Source organism: Cornus florida, unplaced genomic scaffold (assembly GCF_030987335.1).
Source record: "Cornus florida cultivar Cherokee Brave unplaced genomic scaffold, ASM3098733v1 CherokeeBrave_3.0.0_Hap2_Chr01, whole genome shotgun sequence".
NCBI lineage: Eukaryota > Viridiplantae > Streptophyta > Magnoliopsida > Cornales > Cornaceae > Cornus > Cornus florida.
The window spans coordinates 117,094,778-117,116,866 of NW_026775571.1; the positions used below are offsets into that span (position 1 = coordinate 117,094,778).

At 33.9% G+C, this 22,089-nt stretch overlaps 1 long non-coding RNA gene across 1 annotated transcript; it reads left to right on the top strand.

Annotated features, from left to right (window-relative positions):
- Positions 1-14,053: 14,053 nt before the first annotated feature.
- On the top strand, positions 14,054-18,266 carry LOC132316634 (uncharacterized). The gene is made up of 3 exons (XR_009483932.1): positions 14,054-14,699; positions 16,034-17,692; positions 17,777-18,266. It is a non-coding gene; the product is annotated as an uncharacterized LOC132316634 (long non-coding RNA).
- The last annotated feature ends 3,823 nt before the right edge of the window (positions 18,267-22,089 follow it).

The window sequence follows — 22,089 nt, forward strand, 5'->3', positions numbered from 1 at the left end:
ACTAACCCTCTCAAGTATTAAAAAACTCCATGATACAACATAAACTATCACATTGCTTCCATTCAGTCACAGAACTAAGTTCCTGTGAAATGACAAAAATACCCTTAATAGTATATTAATATTTATTTAAAAGTTAAATGTGTTGTTTATAAAATGACAAAAATACCCTTAATAGTATATTAATATTTATTTAAATATAATTATAGTAATTATATAGATAATTACAATTAATTATATATAACTAATTATAATTATAGTAATTATATATAATTATAGAAATTATAATTACTATATATATAATTATAATATAAAGAAGGGAAAATTACATATAAATGGAGTCAAAGTTTCATATATACTTAGAGACGGAGTCAAAGTTCCATATTTCTCTAAAATGGATTGCTGAGGTGGCACATGATTTTTTACTGTTTAAAAAATTGTGATGCCTAAAATGCCCTTCCTTAATAAAAAAGTAGTACCTTCAGTTCAAAAAAGTAGTACCTTCAGTTCAAAAAAGTAGTACCTTCGGAGAAAAAGTAGTACCTTCGCGAGTGTTTAAAAAATATGGTACCTGAACGCCAAAAAGTAGTACCTTCAGTTCAAAAAGTAGTACCTTCGAAGAAAAAGTAGTACCTTCGCGGAAGGGTATTTTAGGCATCACAATTTCTAAACAGTAAAAAACCATGTGCCACCTCAGCAATCCATTTTAGAGAAATATGGAACTTTGACTCAGCCTCTAAGTAAATATGGAACTTTAACTCCATTTATATGTAATTTTCCCTATAAAGAAAGCCCTAACTTTCTACCTTGTATAGAAAATTAGGGCTACATAGATGTAGTGGCGGATGGCGGCGGCTACCCTGAATCAAGTTCTTCACCAACCGATTGAAAAGTGCTTCCTTTGGATAAGGAATTGACAGCAACAAACCAAAAATCATGGATGAGCGCCCCTGCGTGGGCTTCTGTAGTTGACGAACTCAGGCTGATTTGGCTATTTTGTTGCGTAGATGTGGTGGTCAAAGATTTACAGCGGCGACCGGAAATATAAAGGGAAAGCTCCGGAAAAGCATCTACAAAAATCACTGTATCCAATCAAAATTTATAATTAGCATATCTCACTTTCCTAACACAAATTCATCCACCAATGGTTTCTTTCCTTCATATTCATCTATTCTGTTTTACAAACATTCTACCGAGCTCATTGCCTCTCTGAAGCTCAAAATGCTGACATTAGTTCAAATTTCTGATATGGGTTTAGTTGAATTGCTTATTACTATGCTCAATTGCATGCTTTAAATTTTGTGCTTTGCATCATCGAAATATATTGATGGCAACTCTCATCTCCATTTCGCTATCATCAACACCCCACCACCCACCTCGCTACCTCCACTGCCGCCACAGTCACACCACCACCACCACCACCACTACCTCCCTCTTAACACCCAAAAACCCATCAAAATTAATCAATCAATTAACACAATTGCGAACCAAGAAGCTGCGATTGCGAAAAGAAATTGAGATATGGAGGTTAATTGTGGACATGGCGGAATCGGGGGTGGCCGTGAAGGATACGGTAGTGGTGAGAGATGAGATTGAATAGAAATCATGTTGGTCATAGGGGTTACAGTGATGGCCATGGCTGTAATTGTGAAATTGAGGTCCAATAACCTGATTCACATCGTGCCTTCACCTTGGCCGGAATCCATGGATGCGCGACAGTGGAGAAGAAGATAGATACTGTAGGGAAAGACAATTTGGTAATTACATCATTATAAGGGCATTTTAGTCAATTAAAACTAACAAGTGTTGCATGTGGCAATCAGGGAATCTGCTCCCGTTAGTTTTAGACGGTCAACTAATGAGAAGGGGGTCATGTGATAGTTCCCATACTTAAGTGGATGTGATAGTTTTCGTACTTAAGGGGGTTAGTAGGTTGTTTTTGAAAACAAGAGGGGGGGTTTTTATAATTTAGCCCATAATCTTATACTATATTCGTGTTTAACTTTACGACATGTCAAAAATGATTCAAAAACGTGTCTTGCCATGTCATTCAATTTCCTGTTGGGTCAATTATTGACCAATTTATTAAATAGGTTATGTATGCCATGTCATGTTCATATCAACCTTAATAATAGAATACCCATGTGCTGACATGACATGAACATGATCCGTTAAAACAAACTGTTGCTCCTAATTGTTAGGTTTTAATTAAATAATCAACGTGTATAAAATAATACTTTAATAATTAAAGAAAAAATTTATTCTCGTATCTGATTGATGATTAAAACATAAAGTTCTTTTAAATTTCAAATAATATCTTTAGAATTCTTTAAGAGTATCCTACAAAAACATTAGAGTGATTTACCCATCTGAAAATTGTCCTCGAATGGTGTGATGACTCTGTAGGCGAGTGTGCGAGTGGGTCGTTACAAATGGTATCAGAGCCTGATTCAGTCGGAAGTGTGCCGACAGGAACGTCGGGCCTCTAAAGGGGGTAGATTGTGATGACCCTGTGGACGGGTGTGCTATGGGCGAGTGCGAGATACTAGTAGGCTACCACATTGGCGAGTTATGGGTGCACAATCCCACATCGCCTGGGTAAAGAAAAGGTAAAATGTTTATATGTAGGTGTGTCACTCCAATTGGTATGGGATCTCTTTGGGTAAAACCTAAGAGTAAAATCATGCGAGCTCAGGCCCAAAGCGGACAATATCATACTATGTGGTGAAGTGGGTCGTTACAGATGGGCTTGAATAAGGTAAGGACCTTGAGAGCAATGTCCTGACCAAAGGCTTGGGTGGGTTGTAGGCGTGTTCCAAGTGTGAGTATGAGACGTATGTAGCCAAACTATATCCCAATTAAATGAATTAAATGGCCAAAGAGAAGCCAATTATAATGATAAGACAATTGTATAAAAAGATAAAATTTCCCTTTTTGTGAGATTCTTTAACGCCTTGGTGATACGAAGGATTTAACACTAGTGAAACACAACCAAAATATATTAAGAATACCGGTAAGTACAATCAAGACTTCATTTAATGAGCTTTAAGAAATGTTGATTACAAAAGAACAAATTTGCCAAATACGATAAATTGGCTAATGGTTACGGATCCAAAAAGAAGCAACATAAGAAAATTAGTAATAAGCTAGGAATTGAGATTAACTATAGTAGGTTAGGCTAAGCAAAACTATACGTTACATTAGTTAAGAATGAATTGAGATAGTGTTGTTGTGTCATCGGATCCTTTTTTTTCTCCTTTCCAACATTCCTTATTTATATAGGTCCGACAAAAAAGTAGAAGGGATGTTAGGCAAACTCTCCTCGTGTCGGTCTGCTTGGGAAATATTCCTTCTTAATGGAAGTCCGTAACTCTTCTTCAAACGTCAAACCCTTTAGCGTAAAAAATTATTATATGGTCCAAATCAATTATAACCCTCCATCCAAGCAAAAAACCAAATAAAATCAACATATCGACTTATATGACGAGTTGTACATGATTAATCAGGACAAATGTAATATCTCCTTTGGCACAAAGTACTCTCAAGTGAACCATGTACAACACCATCATAAAGTCATTTTTGGCTTTCATTGGGTGATTTTTTCCCCTTTGGGGAGCTTCCTAAAGTCCCAAAAAGCGCTTCCAAGTTTGAAAAGTCCATTTTAAAAAATTGCGACGTTTACATACATAAAGAACTTTCTTGAAAAGCCTTTTTTTTTTTTTAATGATAAATTTGTTATTTTACTAATTTGCCCATGTACTTTTCATAGATTGACAAGATTGTCCTATATTATTTCTTGTCATACGTTCCACCACCGCCACCTTCTACCTGTTAGAAACTAATTATGAAAACTGGTGTTTCAAGTGTGAATGAAATTTGCCTATAACTTGGTTGGGTGTTTATATATATCAAGTTAGAATTGCAACGTGAATGTGGTTTTGAGAACGTGAATGTCAACCCTTGCAACGTGAATATCTTGGCATGTTCATCGTAACATATAGAATTCAGGTTATTTAGAAACTTCAACTGGCCATTTAAAACGTATTTTTGTTAAGACAAAAATTGTGAATTTCATTGGCATGCACTCGCACTGTTAAGGGATGCAATGAATAGGTGCAATAAATGGTTGTTAGAGGAAAAGATGAAACCCAAACTTATGTTTGAACCATTGTAACCCAAAATGAATAAATTTGTGAATGCGTAGTTTAAACCAGTGTTTATAGAAAGGATGCCAACAAAGGAACACGTCTAATAACCAAAAGGCATTAGTTTCAATATAATTACCTAGTTTTGGATGCCAATTCAATTCGTTCACTTTTTTAAAATTCTTATTTTCCCCTCTCAACATGAACCCAACCTAAGTGGGCGTGGGTTCAAGCCATTTGGTATAATGGTTCGATCCATTAGACTAAACATCTATAGCAATGAGCCATATTGCAATTGGTTCGAGCAAAATGATTTAGATTTAACCCAATTAATATTTTTTATAGTATATATATTTTTTTGAGTCAGATAGAGTTTTCACGGAGTATGTTCACCATATCTACGAGTTTGAAGTGCTGCTACTGGTGGATGTAAACCGTTGAATCCTGGGAGACAAGTGCCATGTAGTCCATCAGCACCATGTGGGGCATAAATTGTCTTATGGATATAGTATCAAATACTAGACTTGGTTGAAGTTCTTTATTTATTATTACCTTATTGTTTTATTTTGCATGTTTAATTAAATATTAAGTTGAATATTTAATTAGTTATTTTATAGCATATTACGGAGTATTAATTATCTCATGAAAATCTCATGGCATATTAGTATAAGGTTTGTTATATCTTAAATATCACATAAAGCATATAAAATTTTCAACACTACCACCACCGCCACCTTGACCTTCCACTACTGCCACCGTAACCTTCCACCACCACCACCACCACCACCACCTTCCACCACCGCTACCTTCCACTACCATCTTCCGCCACCGCCATCTTCCACCATTGCCACTGTATTCATCACCACTACCACCATTGCTAGCTACTGCCACCTTCCACCACCATCACCCTCCCCTGTCACATTCACCAACCACCACCACTACCACCTTTTTCCACATTGCCACAACTGTGACCTTCTACCACCACCACTACCACCATTGTCATCATCACCTTCCACTACTACCGCCACCTCAGCTGCCACCCTCAACCATGAGTCCACGACCTTCCACTACCACCACCACCGATGATATCGTCACATTCTACCACCACCACCACCGCAATTGCCTTCTGCCACCACCACCACTAATATTTCCATTGCCTTCCACCATTGTTGCCTTCACACTTTTTATTAGAGGCTTACAATAATTGTTAAAGATAAAAGGACATTATTGTAAAGAAAAAATAATGTAAAAGTTAAAGTAAATTTAAGAAATGTGTTCGCCAAACGTCTTTTTCTTATGAATTCCTTCCAACAAAATTTCATCCATGTATGTCTTATAAATAAAAAACTTTTAATATGATGAAGTTCCCCAAATAGGCCTTGATCTTTAGGTAGTCTAAGACAACTCAAATAATGACATTCCTATCTAACAAGTAAAACCCACTAATTCATCGGGCCCAAGTCTAATTGTTCCACATGTTTTTGTTCAACACATATTCCCTTTATGCATATAAAGCCCGTTTGACAGCCACAATTGCTTTGTGCTTTTATTTTAACTCCAAACAAAAGCAATGTTTATGCTTTGAAGTGTGTTCAATAGAATCAATACTACTTGGAAAACTATTTGGTAACATATATTTGTTGTAAGATTTTTAGAAGCAAAAATATGAAAATATGTTTGGTAAAAAAGTGTTGCAAGTTTGAAAAATTAAATGACTAGTTAAAAATGTAATTTTAGATATATTATTTATTTAACTTTTCCTCTTTTTTGTGAATAGTGCTTTTATTACAGTACTGAAGCAACCATAAGCTAGAATCAAAATTTTGCTTACAATTTTTGGCCTCCTTTTCGAAATTTAAATTGCAACAACCGTTTCCAAACAAGCTTCATGTTTTTGTTTCGTTGCAATATTGAAAAAAAGAAAAAGAAAGTAGAAGTTGACAAACGAGTAGGGGTGGCAAATTACGACACGACCCGCTAATACGACTCGAACACAACACAAGATAAGCGGATTTGGGTTGACCTTAAATGGATTTGAGTCATAAACGGGTTGACACGATTAACCCGTTTACTTAACTGTGTCGAATTAGGGTTGAGGAGTTCAACCCATGTAACCCATTTATACCCATTTAACTCAACATATATATCATAATCATGAATATAACCTATGTATTATATAAGCCTAATTACTTTGGATAGTTAAGCCATTTCAACATTAACCTTGACTATGCCTTATGATTTTTCTTCTTATTTTGAATATTTGGGTTAATTATGAAAAAAAAATTCTAGTATTTATTATTTGATTGAATATAAAATTTCACGTTTTGATAAATAGGTCATTAAATTGGTTAACACATTAACCCGTTTAATAAACAAGTTGGATTAGTGTTGAGAGTTCCTGACACAATTATTAAATGAGTCAGATTTTGGTTTACCTATTTAGTAGAATATCCTTACATCGACATAACACGATTATGACCCACAAACACCAATTGTCACCCCTAAAAACGACCATATGGTATCTCAATTCTTGAGTTTCAAAAAATCAGTTATGAGTATTATAATATAAAATATTTATATGTACTTTTTTCGCTTAACCCATTTTACTTTTATTTTGCTATTAAATGTCACCTTCAATTTCAGATTTTACATGAGTAATTGATGCAGAATGACAATAATTAGAAATCATATATGAAAAATATATTTTATTTTCTCACTAAATATATTTTATTTTCTCACATGTTATTCACAAGTTTCCTGTGAGGTACGTAGAGGAATACTAGGAATATAACTTATTTAGGACTTACGACACACGCTATTGTTAGTTTGCATGGACAGTATAATTCGTATCTATAAAAAATAAGGTTTAGTTTGTATAGAAGAAAATAAGAGACAATAAAACTAATAAAAGTTAAAATATAATGAAATAATTTAAAATATTAAATAGGGCCGGCCCTGAAATTTCCCAATTTTTGAGAAGATCTAGGTGAATTTTCAAATGCGGTGCACTTTATACATAAGATTTCACACGAGAAAAAAGTTTATATAAGTGCGAAATTTATATTAAAATCAGACGATAAACACATAAAATATATTAAGGTTGAAAACACACAAAGTAAAAATTGGTCTTGGTCTTTTATAAAGAGCACAGTCTAATGTACATTAAAAAATTTACAAATATTCAACACAACTTAATTACAAGAATTAAAATTCAACTTCATATAAAAGTAAATGTGACCGTCTTACATTTTGAGATACAAAATTATAAATTAAAATACTCGAATAGCTACGCTGAGTTAAAAATTTGACAATTAATTACATCCATGAGTAAATATATATATATATATATATATATATATATAATTGGACTTAACTATCATGCATGCACGTTAGCCCAAAACTAATATAATAATAAAATAAATAAAATTTTATGTTTAAATATATAAAAAAAAAATCATTTTTTCTTTTGAAGGAAAGGGATAGAAATAAGTTATTTTTATACAAATTATTGTATTACATATATAAATTGATATTATAAGTACGTGTTTATTGTCATAATTTTTTTTTTGAAAGTTATTTATTACCATAAATTTACATGATATATGAGTGTGTATTTTCTTTTAATTATGGTTTAAAATGGATATTTTTTAATTAATTAAAAGACTATTTATGTTTAATTATGAGAAGTGGTGATATTTCAAACATATACTATTATATTATATGATACTATATTTGAGACCCTTTCAAATTGGAAGCCCTAGGCGATCGATGGCCTTGCCCCTGTTAGATGTGACATTACATAAAAATAGAATATAAATTTATAATGGAAAGTGAAAGTGAAGTAAAGGAAAATAAAATCAAGTTTTTAGTATGCATTTGGTTTAGAGGAAAAAATTTCATAAAAGTTATGAGAAAATATTATTTTGCTAGTTTGAATAGGGCGAAAATGAAAAGAAAATGATTATATTACTAAAATCACCCTTAGGAATTTAAATATTTTAAAATAAAATAAAGTTGTGTTTGATGAATCACCTTATACCTAATTGTTTATATTTATTTTTAACAAAAAAAATAAAATAAAATAATATAATATATTATTAAAAATAATAATATAATTATTTCTATTAATATCTAAATTATATCTTTAACGAACACAACAATTCTAAAACTCAAATCTCGAGGTTGTAAGTTTCCGATCAAACTAAGAATCTCAATGGCCTACAACACCAACACTAACCCTAATTTTCCAATAAAATTAAAAAACCTATATGTATACAACTTGATCTCAATCATTATTAATTATGGAACCCAAAACAATTATAATAAAAAATTAATTTTATATGCATATATAGAAATATAAATAATTAAATAAGGATTACACCAATTTACTGAATAAAATCTACGCGTGAAGTTTGTGGAGAAACTAAAGAGTGGAGAGAAACAAAGAGAAAGTGAAGAAGAGTGGGGGAGAAACAACTGACAGGGGCACAAGAGGAAACAAAGATACAAAGTGGCTAAGTTTTATGAGAAAACAAATTTTCCCGTGTTTTGTAAGGGTTTGTTTGGTTAGCATCAAGTAACCAGAAAGGAAAATATTTTAATTTTTAGGAAGTTTGGTTAGAGGATTTTTCGTGCATAAAACACAAGAAAATTAACTTTTTCGCAAAAGTTGTGTACTTTATATATTACTTCCCTATTATACCAATGTAAGTTGTCTTTCTTCATTCTTCTTCTCTGAACATCATTAAAATATGTGTTTCATTCTTATATAAATTGCTTGTGTTGCACAATCATGTATTACTAATTTAATTATTTGTATTTTTATATGTGCATCCAAATTTAATTTATTTTTTCCTTTCATTATTAATTATTTTTTTCATTATTTTTTTTCTTTTTCGAGATTCCAAGATTTGATAAGTTGAATACTTATTGGCATAAATGTCTGAATTAGTAAAATATTTTTGGGTAATTTACACAGAACTCCCTTATGGTTTGTCATAATTATCTGCGGCACCCTTTCTGTTCTGGAAATTACCCGGACCTCCCCTACTTTTGAAAATATCCTACACGGACCTCCCTTATGTGTCACGGACTGTTAAATACACTAATAGATCTGTCAAAATTACTAAAGTGCCCTTAAATTGTTATTTTAAATTATTGAAATACCCTTGTGAATTGTGAAAAAAAAAAAAAAAAAAAAAAAAGAAGAAGAAGAAAGAAATACCCTATGTGTACAAAAAGAAATAAAAATAATAAATAATTTGCTGAAGGAAATTTTATTAAATAAAAATTTCATTAATAATTCTCCAAAAGTTACAACTCGAGAATCCCGTAAATCAAAGACCCCTGATAACATAATCCAATAATCCAATGATCTCTAAATAAAATTCATTATCTAACAATAAGAAAATATCCTACATTGAAATAAGAAGAAAGAATGGATAAGTCATTCAGTTGCGGATCCTCAACCTTGAGACTTGAACTTCTAATAACCTAAAAAATAAATCGCTAGTTAAACCCTACGAGCAAGTTCTCTCTACCAGACCTCTGAAAACCAATAAATAAATCATCTCTGATCAAAACCAAGCCTAATAAATTCTTTATCTTTAATGTACATAATTATATACAATATAACTATCACAACTATTACCAAGTTCATTAATTACAGAACCATTATCAATGATTAATTAATAATCATACCTAGTCCAATCCACAATTTCTTTTAAAGAAACTCATTTAACCTTAACTCCATCCTAGATAACAATTTAATAATTTAAACCATAAAATATAATTAAAAGAACATTATATTTACTTCCAAAACCAATAATGATTTTAAGTATTTAAATCACACAATCAATATCTAGACTTTGACAAATCATCCATGTCACTACCAGTATTATTTTATTAATTTGTATAAAATAATACACTGACCTGTAAGTACTAGACTATTCTACTTTAAGAATATCTAATCTTAATCCAACTTACACAAACAGTAATCATAGACAATATATTTTAATCATCTAACACACAACAATATAATTAAACTTTGGCAAATCAGCCATGCCATTATAAATATATTTATTTATATATCGGCAACTCAACCATACCTCCTTAAGTATGTTTAGTTATACATTGGCAATTCAACCATGCCTCCACAAGTATATTCATTTATACTTTTAATTAGTAACTCATCCATACTTCCTATGTATGTATTTTATTTATACAAATATTTTGGTAATATATTTAACCCTTTGGCAATTTATCCATGTCTGCACTTTAACCATGAATCAACTTTAAACTTAGTCATACGCTAAATCATATATAGCCATCTCATGCATATTATACGCATATTATTAATTTAAAAACCAACATTTCCAGATATACCTATTAAATAAGAATAATTGATATTAATTAATAATATATATACATATACACATATATTATATAATGTATGTGTATAATACCTACCATAATGTGTGTGTGTGTGTGTGTGTGTATATATATATATATATAAACTCCTTTCTATACTAATCACAAATTAAATAAACCATATATACATATATATAATTAAATATATATATACACTTCCTTCTGTAATAAATCATTAATTTATTATATTTACGCAAATTAAAGGCTACTAAATTCTTAGTCATACTCTATGGCTCTTAGAATACCAAGAACACCTCCTCTAAAGGTTGGTTTCAACCCTAACAAGCTTAAAATAAATTTTGGAACGTCACCGGACCACACAGAAACTTTTTGGGACCTCAAACACCATTGCACGCGCCTCCACGCGCTTTTACTAGTTGGCAGACGCGTTCAGGAGCTACCACGCGCCCTCACACGCGTGATCCACTCTCGGATCGTGTGTGGCTGCTTCTGATTGGTTGCCCTTTACGCTCTGGTGCACTCGCCCACACCAGATCAATCTTTTATTAGTCAAACCTCATCCACGGCCTTGATGCATGCGCGCATCAAATCTCCATGCTCCGCAAAGCACTGGATCATCCTCCACTCATCCACTCCACCCAACGGCCCAGATCAGCAGGTGCACCATATTATCATGTGTCGCACCATCATCAAATCATCTGCTACTTTATCAAATCATCTCAACCCTTCATGATACGCACGCACAGTAATACAATGCGACGCGCCGCACCAGATTAAAACCCTATGTTGATGCGCCGATGCACAGTAGCCATCAGCGTATATATATAACAGTTTATATATATAATTATACCCAGATTAATTATAAATAATTATAATAATTATAAAAAATATATATATAAACACAATCCAGAAAATTTCATAAAAATTCCAGAAAATTCTAGAAAAATCCTAGAAATTCTACAAACCCTAATTACTCGTCTTGGGTCACAGATTAACCTATATATTGATTGTAAAATATATATACAACACCTATATATATCAATTAAAGTCCAATAATTCAAAAATAAAAATATAATAATTTATGCTTTTAGTTTATTCCGATCTAATCATGATTTTAAATAAATAAATTTAATCTAACATTGATACTCAATGTGATAAACTTATGGGTCCTGAGAGGAGAGTTAGAAAGAACTTGCCTGAAGGTTTCGAACGAAACCGACGCTTCAAGTTTTAATTGTCTCTTTAAATTTCGGCATCATATTTCTCAGATCCGGCCTACTCCTTGTCAGCTTTCCCTTCTCTTTCTTTCTCTATCTCTCTTATTTTTCTAACGTACCAACCTTTTTAACCCTAAACCTTATGTGTATATTTATACATATTAAACCCTAAATCCTATTCCAACTAGGACTACCTAATAAGATAATAACCTTTAAATAGTATAATATATATAAACATATATTATATTACACACATATATATATTTATCTTCCATAATTAACCATTAGTTAATTAAATCATATAAACCTATATATATCCATAAATATATATCTATCTATATATTTTTTCCTAACAATTATTAATTAATTATATTTATATATAATTTTATATTTTTATAATTAATACAAAAATGATCATTTAAATAATTAAATAACCATGGGCCTTATTAATTAACCTAATAAGGCCTCCTTCAAGCCCAAGACCATATCCTTTGGTCCAACTTCCCTTAAGCCCAAATCCAATTAATTTAAATAAATCAAATAATTAAATAAACACGTAAATTAAAATAACTAATTACAATTAATTCACAATAAAATCACACTAGCATAAAAATCACACGTAGTCAAATAAGCAACTTAAAACAACACAATCATGACATTCTCATAAAGCAAACCAACACACCAATTCATCAAATATAATCACGAAATATAATTTAATAAAAATAAGACCATTGACCATAACACTCCATTAAATAAAACAAATCATTTAAAAATAAAATAAAAGCAATTAATTCAAATTGAATCAAATAAAAGTAATTAATCCTAATTAATAAATCCTTTAAAATATTGGGGTATTACATTCTTCCCCCCTAACAAAAAGAATTCCGTCCTCGGAATTCACGAATCTATGAAATGAAAACTTTGATTATTTAATTTCAATTTCATTTTTCCTTTTTCTGTGTGAAATTAACCCATCCACACCTACTCCTAATTAGCATACATATCTCGAAAGTTAATAAGACTATACTAAGCTAATCCATACTTGTTGCATTTATTTGCAACATAATCTCCCCAACTTATATGTGTTGGGAAAATGTCCCATTGCTGTAATTTCTTGCAGTAAAACATATAAAAAAACTCCTTTACACACATGGTGCAAAATACATATTTATATCCTTGCCAACAATAGACAATTTCCTACTCAAACAAAATAGGAATAACCCATATAATGAGGTAATAACCTCATCTATATTGCTACACCACGTTAGACCATTCACGGAACAATGCTTTAGAGATTGACCCGCTTCCCATATTCGAACTCGAATATCCGAGTTTACGATATCTCAATGATTTCGCCCCTTTTTGCAGTGCACATAAGATCTCTAAAAAAAAATAATAATAATCTCCATAAATATGCCCTTAATTAATGTAGGACTCATAATTCAACTCGATTAAATAACGATGCACAAATGCAAAATCTTAAAAGATCGTCCATACAAATCCTCAAGCAATACCATACCAATAGTTAACTCCGAAAGCTTGATTTAATGCTCTCAACCAATCTTGGTGAAACTATCATTTATGACCCATATGGAAATAAAAAAAAATCTCATCACAACGTTAATACTCCCATATGCTATTGCATAAAAGTACCCTCTTGTATCCACTTTGGTATATGAAGTGGTTCCATTAACTCCATGATTTGCTCTTGCATTCTTGAATAATCGAAAACTGAGAATTAAGTTCCTCAGTCAACACGACTTTCCTTAAAATTATCACGAATACCTATTAGTCATTCCTTATAAGCCATACCCTATCGGATTCTACTGAGTAAAAACAATTCATTCGAAAGTCAACTCCTTATTTCAAAGTTGACTTATAGTTTCCTGATGAGTAATAGCAAGTGTACCAGCTTTACCACTATACTTAAACGAAATAACTTCTCAATAAACTAACCATTTTATATTGTATTGACGTTTGAGAATATCTACAACTACGTTCATCCTCCCTGAACAATACTGAGTGTAGAAGTACTAACATCCCACAATTCAGTTAGCTACTCTATCTCGCACATGTGTTTACTATATGAACATAAACTATCAACCTTCATAGTCTATGCCATTCAATCAGTTTTCATAATAAATATTGTCTTCCTATACACTGATTTAGCAAACAATCCTGGCACCTACGCTCTTGCCTTCTCCAATACCTTTCAAATCGGTGTCCTACCATTTGCTAACAAAACTAAATGATTTAACCTTAAGACACACTAACGAACTGAATGCAGAATACAATGAATCCTAAATTTAAGCTCTAAGTAAAAGAGTATATAACGCGGAAGTCATACAACGAAAGACACCTAGGAACACTTGAACCTGGAGTGTTCTGATATATATGTCGTTCTTTTCCGAGACTGTCAACAAGAGGGTGAATTCTTTCTCAATTCTTGCGATTTTGCTCCGAATAAGGTCACAATTGGTGAAATCTCAATCATTCTCAAGCTAGACAATTGGGAATTGCTCATAGATTCAACAAACCTGCCCAACAAGCTAAACCCAGATGCGATTCGATCCGTTCTTCACCCAACACAATCAGAAAATTGACTTAGCTCCGAGTCCTTAACCTTCAATCTTCATGCCAACCACTTTTCCGGTCAGATTCCCTCATATTTTTCCAATATAAATCTTCTCCGACAACAACTTCACCCGCACAACAATCTGACCAATCTACTTTCTGGCAACAACTTCACCGGCACAACAATCTGACCAATCTCCTTTCCGGCGACAAGCGCGTCTCACCGGTTTTCTGTATCTCAGCCTACAAGCTCATCGGCGGCGAGGTATCTGATGTCAATGCCTCACAGATGGCAAAAAGTATTTTGGGATACATCAGTTGGATTAGAGTTAAAATGGCAACAGACTTTGAACAGAAGCAGTGAAACCAAGAATCAGTAAGTTGTTTATAATAACCGCAAAGCTGAATTTTATTCATATCCAAATAACTTTAGGAATTTTGTAGACAATTATACTCTTTTTTTGGACAAAGATATCTGGCCTACTTGAATTGCAGATATATTTTTCTTTTAACTACCCAAACAGAAAACTTGTGGAACCTTAATACATTCAACAAGTAATTTTGTGACGACGAGATTCCAATATAAAAAATATTGTAATATATATATATGTTTCAAATGAGCCAAATTTTCTTAAATAACTGTTCAATCTAGCAAAATAAACATAAATTCCAAGAAATATCAGCATATTGAAAAATATAAATTTAAAATTTCAAAAACCTTCAATTTTATTTGAACTAAAAGTGAAATTATGATAATCAATAAGCTAAGCTTTAACCATCAGTGATGTTCCATAAAGTGTATGATTAAAAAAATAATAATAAATAAAAAAATTTCTTTCTGTCTGCGGCAGTGGTTGAGGTGGGCACGACCTGTGAAACAAAACTAGAAGGTGATTTTTTGCTCAGTCAGTCAAAATCAATCAAACCCAGAAACAAGAACAACATATTAGACTTTAAAAAACCCAACAGATTAGATTTTCTTCCCCAGTAGTACCTGTTGAGGTTGAAATTCGCCGCGGTCTAGTACGACACCGTTTCCTGCAAAATAAGAATGGCAAAGTCAAATACCGGTGTGGTGCCATCCGTTGACCATCTGACGATCAAGTTAGTAAGGGTTCTCGATAGAGAATTTTAATCGTAATTTGCTTAGTAGGAATTTTTGTGTGTGTACCTTGTTCCTAAGTCATTTTTGTATTTATAGTCACTTTCCTTATTCTTGATAAGGGAATTTTATCGTCCTTAGGAGCCTATCTCGTGGAAATCTTATCCTTGATAAGATTTGAACTTACCCCATGACAAATCCTATCCTTGATACGATTTGTCATCATTTTTATCTAGTAGAAATGGTTATCCTTGATAATGAGATATTATCGCCTGAGAGTTGAAGAAATCTGGTGGCCGGTCAATATTTAATTATCTTTTTCGTTAAGTCAAGATAGGCTAGGGTTATTTTTCCCTATCAGTTGCCCCCTATTTCCGGGTACGTTGTGGACCATGGAAATACTTTCTATATTCCATTTGTTTCCTTTTTACTACAGGCCCCTTCCATATTACAGTAGAACTCCTTTACAAGAACTTCACTGTTACTTGAAAAAGAATTTTCCTATAAATAAATAAATATATTTACTTATTTATTTACCTTCCTTTTCTTTTTTGTCTGAAATCCTCTAAACTGGATCCTAACTGTGAGTTTCTTGTGGATCGTTGTAGATACGTAATTGGGTCAAGTTGTCTCTACCGGGTTATCGGTGTAATTCCAAAGTGGTTTCGCTATTTTCGCGATATTCGATACCTCATCAAGTTCGTGCAGAAAAATAACTTGAATACTGAATCTCAATCCGAGGACTCAACCTCTGAAAGTGTTGAAGAACTTGATCCTAACTATGGTGATGAATCTGGTGTGGATTACTCCTCAAGACCAAGGACTGCTTTTTCCAAGCAACCTCCTCGTGAAAGAGAATCCTTAATTAAGGATGAGAATTTACAGAATTGTAGAGTTAAATATTCCATTCCTTCATCTATTCGTCTTCACAAACCCAAACCAGAAGATAGATATTCTTCTATTCGTTTGGGTGAGGTATGCTTTTTCGAGTTGACTTTTGCTGCGGGCTTGCGTTTACCGATTCATCCATTTGTAAAAGAAATTATTTCTTATCTGAAGATAGCTCCTTCTCAAATTGTTCCTAATTCATAATTAGAATTATTATAGGCTGTTTGATTGTTTGGGGTAAGTATGGCAATGGTCGTCTAACAATAAATCAATTCCTGCATTTTTATTATCCAAAGAAGAAAAAAGACAACTTTTGGTACTTCCAGTGTAGATCAAAGAAGACATTCCTCCTTGTTGCAACCCCTGAAAATAATAAAGGTTGGAAGAGTCGTTTCTTTTTTATGTCCGGTGCATTCGGGAAATTTCCAACTATTTGGAATAATTCAGATTCAACAGGTAAGATTTATATGTATATAGTTTCCAAATTCTTCTTCTTTTTTTTTTTTTTTTGTACCCGAGGGAACAGTACCCGCGGGTACTGTTCATGAATAGTAAAATAATAATAATTTTTTTTTTTTGGGTACCCGAGGGAACAGTACCATCGAGTATTGTTCGTGAACAGTATCCGCGGGTACTGTTCGTGAATAGTAAAATAATAATTTTTTTTTTTTTTTTTTGCACCCGAGGGAACAGTACCTACAGTATTGTTCATGAATAGTATTTTTTATTTTATTTTTTAAGTGTAACTTATAATTCTTTTTCCTAGAGTTTAAGGACAAACCAACCCTCTCTATTCAAGAAGCCGAGTATGTTGGTAATGCTTCTTCTTACCCAGTGAAGACCTTTAGCGATCTCATGACTGACGAGGCTTTAGATTTGTATGTACGAGCTCATAGCTCAAAGGAAACCTCCACCCACTCAGAGAAAGGTAAGGAAAGCAAAGGTACTTATATGTGAATTTACTGATTTTAGTTATTATCTCATTAAGTATTTCCCTTATTACTCTTTATGTAGGCAAGGAGCTCAGTAAAAGGCTCCTAGCCCAAGTCTGGTCAAGTAATCTTCCTGCTACTCCTGCTTCTAAAAAATTACGAAGGGTAAGAGAAGGGAATCATGGTACATCCTCAAGCCCTGGAGTGTTATCAGGTCCTACTCCTGTACCTCTAGGTTTTAACGGATTTAGTGGGGTTCTTACGAGTTTCGAAAGTTTTGGTTCAGTATCAACCAACCAAGCCTTTTCCCACGGGGAATTGGTTCTCGATGATGCTAATGTCGCGAATGACAGGTTACATAAAATGGTAGTAAAAGATGACACTGCCAGATTGCAGAGTCTGTCAGCATCTGAGCTTTCAAAGAAATTTCTTCATCTAATCAGCCAAGTGAGATTTTACCCTTATTATGTGCATCTATTTCCTTATTTATTTATTTTTTTTAACTGTTCGCCACTATTTATTTATTTATAGGGCACTACATACTCTGTTGTTATCGCCAAAGAATACGAGAAGCTTTCCCTAGAGATGGCTTCCCTCAAGGCTAACTATGAAGATGTTACTTCTGCACTTAAAATTAAAGAAGATGACTTGACTAATGCAAAATTAAACTTTTAAGATGAGAAAGTGAAACTTACCAAAGAATACTCTGATAAGCTGGAACTCGAGAAGCTAGCTGCCGTGGAGAGTTTTAAAAATTCTGATGAATTCAAGGTGCTCATAGGCAAGGCTTGCTGTGGTTTTGACCGGTTCAAAGCTCTTGTCGGCAAAGATCGTCCAGACATAGACTTTTCTATGTATGACATTCTAAGTGAGAGCGAAGAGAAAGATGGAATTCCATAGTAGTAGTCATATATATACATATATATATATTAGGTTTTTTGATTTCTCAATATGTTGTTCCTTTAGAACTTTTCAGAATATCTCTTAATCCAGAGAATAGTTGCTCTACTTTTGTCTTTCATGGTATTGTTTCATACTTGTTGTTTCCTTATGCAGAACTCATTTTACTTTTCCAGGCTTCACTCAGCCCGTCCTTCTTCCGAAGGAACGTATTTTTACGAACTTCACCCAACTCGTCCCTTTAGTAAGGGAAAGTCACTTATTTCTTTTAATAAAGAAGTGGACTTAATGTGTTACTAGTCCTTATGTGACTTATTAAATTCAGTAGAAACACGTGCAATAAATACGAATAACCATTTTATTAAAGACCTATCGAAAATAATAATCGATAGTCGAGTATTAGCATCCATTACACACTGGTCTGCTTTATTGAAGCTAAAAACATTCTATCACTTTTAAAAGTGAAATAATAAAATAAAACACAGCCTGGCATGAGTACCTACTGGTAATATTTCCTCAAATGTTCTGCATTCCACGGGTGGGGAAGCTGGCTCCCACCAAGTGGCTCTAACTAGTATGCCCCTGGTCTATTGCTCTGGGTTACTCGATAAGGGCCCTCCCAATTGGGAGCTAACTTTCCTTCCCCCTTTTCCTTAATAGCCGGGGTAACCTCGCGAAGCACCAGGTCTCCTGGCTCGAACCTCCTTAGCTTGACCCGGGCATTGTAGTACTTGGATATCATCCGCTGGTAAGCTGCAACCTTGACCTGGGCCTGCTCCCTTTTTTCTTCTACCAGGTCTAGGTTTAATCGTAGTTCCACCTCATTCTATTGAGGTTCAAAATACTTGGTTCTGAAAATAGCAACCTTTGTTTCTATCGGGATCACAGCTTCACTTCCAAAAGCTAACCCAAAAGGGGTCTCCCCAGTGGGGGTTCTTACGGTAGTGCGATAGGCCCATAAAACTCCGGGTAGTTGTTCAGGCCACAAGCCCTTTGCCTTTTCTAGGCGTGTCTTGATCATTTTCAATATTGTCCTATTCGTAACCTCAACTTGCCCATTGGCTTGGGGATGGGCAGGAGAGGAGAAATGAACTTTGATCCCAAGTTCATTAAAAAAATCGAGGAACTGCTCACTTTCAAACTGCTTCCCATTATCGGTCACAATTACCCTTGGTGCTCCGAACTTGCAAATTATTGTCTTCCAAAGAAACTTTTTTACTTCATTCGCTCCAATATGAGCCAATGGCTCAGCTTCTACCCATTTGGTGAAACAATCGATAGCCACAATTGCGTATTTAGTTTGTCCCTTCCCTTGGGGTAAGGGGCCGATGAAGTCCGTCCCCCGTTGGGCAAAAGGCCACTGCCCTATAAGAGGGGTTAACTTTTCTGCTGGTTGTTTTGGGACATTGGTGAATCTCTGACACTTGTCACATTTCTTCACAAACTCAAGTGCATCTGTCCTCATAGTAGGCCAAAAGTATCCTTGTCGGATAGCTTTATGCGCTAGTGATCTGCCCCCAGCATGATTTCCACAAAGGCCTTTCATGTATGTTTTTTAGAATGTAATTTGCCTCATTAATGGAGACACAATGCAAATAGGGTAGAGAAAATCCCTTCTTGTAGAGAACCCCATCAATGAGGGAATATTTTGCCGCACGTATCCTAATTTTTCGTGCTTCCGTGCGGTCCTAGGGTAGCTCTTCGTTCTCAATGTACCTGATAATGGGTTACCTAGTGTATTTTTTGTGGCCAATCCCAGACTGTGCTAGGCTCATCCAAATATCCCACGGGTATGGCTTTATCTTCCTCTGTGGTTGCTAGTCGAGCTAGGGCGTCTGCCTGCTTATTCTCTTCTCGGGGAATCTAGTGAATAGAAAACTTTTTAAAAAAACCCTTGATATCTTCTATCTTATGTAAATAAGTCTTCATCTTCTCATCCTTGGCTTCATATTTCCCCTGGACTTGTCCAATTATTAGTTGAGAATCAGTATATGCTATTAGTCGTTTAACTTCCAAAGTTTTCACCATCCTGAGGCCTGCTAAGAGGGCTTCATACTCTGCCTCATTGTTGGATGCTTTAAAACCAAACCGGAGTGCATATTTGATGCATTCCCTATTCGGGGAGATAATTACTTGTGATACCCCTCGATTCTAGAGCCACGGGTGATCAAGTCCGAGCACAGATCCGAGGGAATATCAAATAATTAATATTTTAAAAGAACACAGATGACAAAATAAATTTAATAAATAAAGTTTAAGCTGGAAGAAATTAAAAGAAAAATCCTTTATAATTAAATACTTAGAATCTGATAATCCAAAACTCCATCAGTTTAACAACTTGGGAATCCATCTCTAGTGAACCCCTAATAAAAATCCCAAACTGAATGAAAGTAAAAACTGAAAATAAAATCCAAATCTAATATTTGGAAAGAAGTCCTACGTCGTCGGTAGAATGGAAGATCGTCTCTGCTCAGCACGAACAAGCTCTAGACTGGAAATGCCCGATACCTGAAAAATGATGAGTGGGTCAGGCCCACATGCAAGTTCTATACTACTACTATCCAAGCAGAGACCCGATACGTATGTACAACCTAACCAATCCAACAATAGCTAATAGTCCGTAGATAAATATATATATATATATAATCACACTATAGGACTCTCACTGGACTACAGGCCCGTCTCAACCTGACTAGTAGGCACCATGCGAAAACGCACCCAAAGGTGGGCATGACTACCTAGTCCTAGCAGGGTACACATCTAACCATCATAGCCAGCTATGCATCCCAATGCATATACGCTCCCTAACCAACGACTCTGAGACTCAGGCTCATATCGTGGCATCATAAAAATATATTTAAATTCCATTCCAAACCAAAGTGTCACTCAATTATTTATTGATCTGACACAGAAGACAGGTAGGACTTAACTTTTATAGTTAATCCATCCCTTATTCCAGAGTAGGTAGAACTTAGTATTTTTAAGCTAATCCCCCTGGTATGTCACCGGCCCATACCGGTGCATACAAAAACATCCATCCAGAATTGATAATATATATATATGTAAAATACAACTATTCCAGAAAGTCCACAATTGATAATAATACATCAAGTATAAGCATCAATGATTCCATAATAAGCATGTTAAAATTCTATAACTTAACAGACTTATAACTACTACTTTCCAAGATCCAATAATTGATAATTTATCACATACATGCAAACATCAATTATCCCCCACAAAACATGCTAGAGCAGAGTATATATATAGAAACATACTGATTTAAGTTTACTCTAACAACCTCTCATAATTGACAACACATCTAATGTATGCATCTGTCAATCTATCCACAGCAAGCAAAATTAAATATTTGTAACCTTGCATGCTTATATATAATTTCTGAACCATAATATCTGTATTCAATTCTCAAGAATTGCCATATAAAGACTTAGCAATTTAACATCTTTTACATCCGAAAACTGTATTCTAGTTTAGTTAAACTTTACCCATTATTCAAGAATGAACCTCAACTTGTTTAATTTGTTTTAGTTTGTTCCCTGAAGTTTTTATAAGCTTTTAGAACATCACTAAACACTCCATTACAGCCTCCAACAGAATCTGAAATTACCAAAATCCAAGTCCGTAGCCCAAACGGTTGCCCAAAACTCAGAAAAATGGAAAAAACTGGAAACCCACAAAGGAGCCGGCTCCACCCAAAGTGGAGCCGCCTCCACTACCAAGTAGAGCCGCCTCCACTACCAAGTAGAGCCTGCTCCACTTTTTAATTGAGCCTGCTCTACTTGAAATAGAGCAGGCTCCTTCCCCTGTGCGTCGTTTTTCCAATTCCGGCGGTGTCCGGCTGTGTTGATCCTCCAACCCAAATTTCTTGCTGATTAAAATTAAGTCCTTGGGTGTTCAAAAGTTAATTAACTTCCTTGATTAAT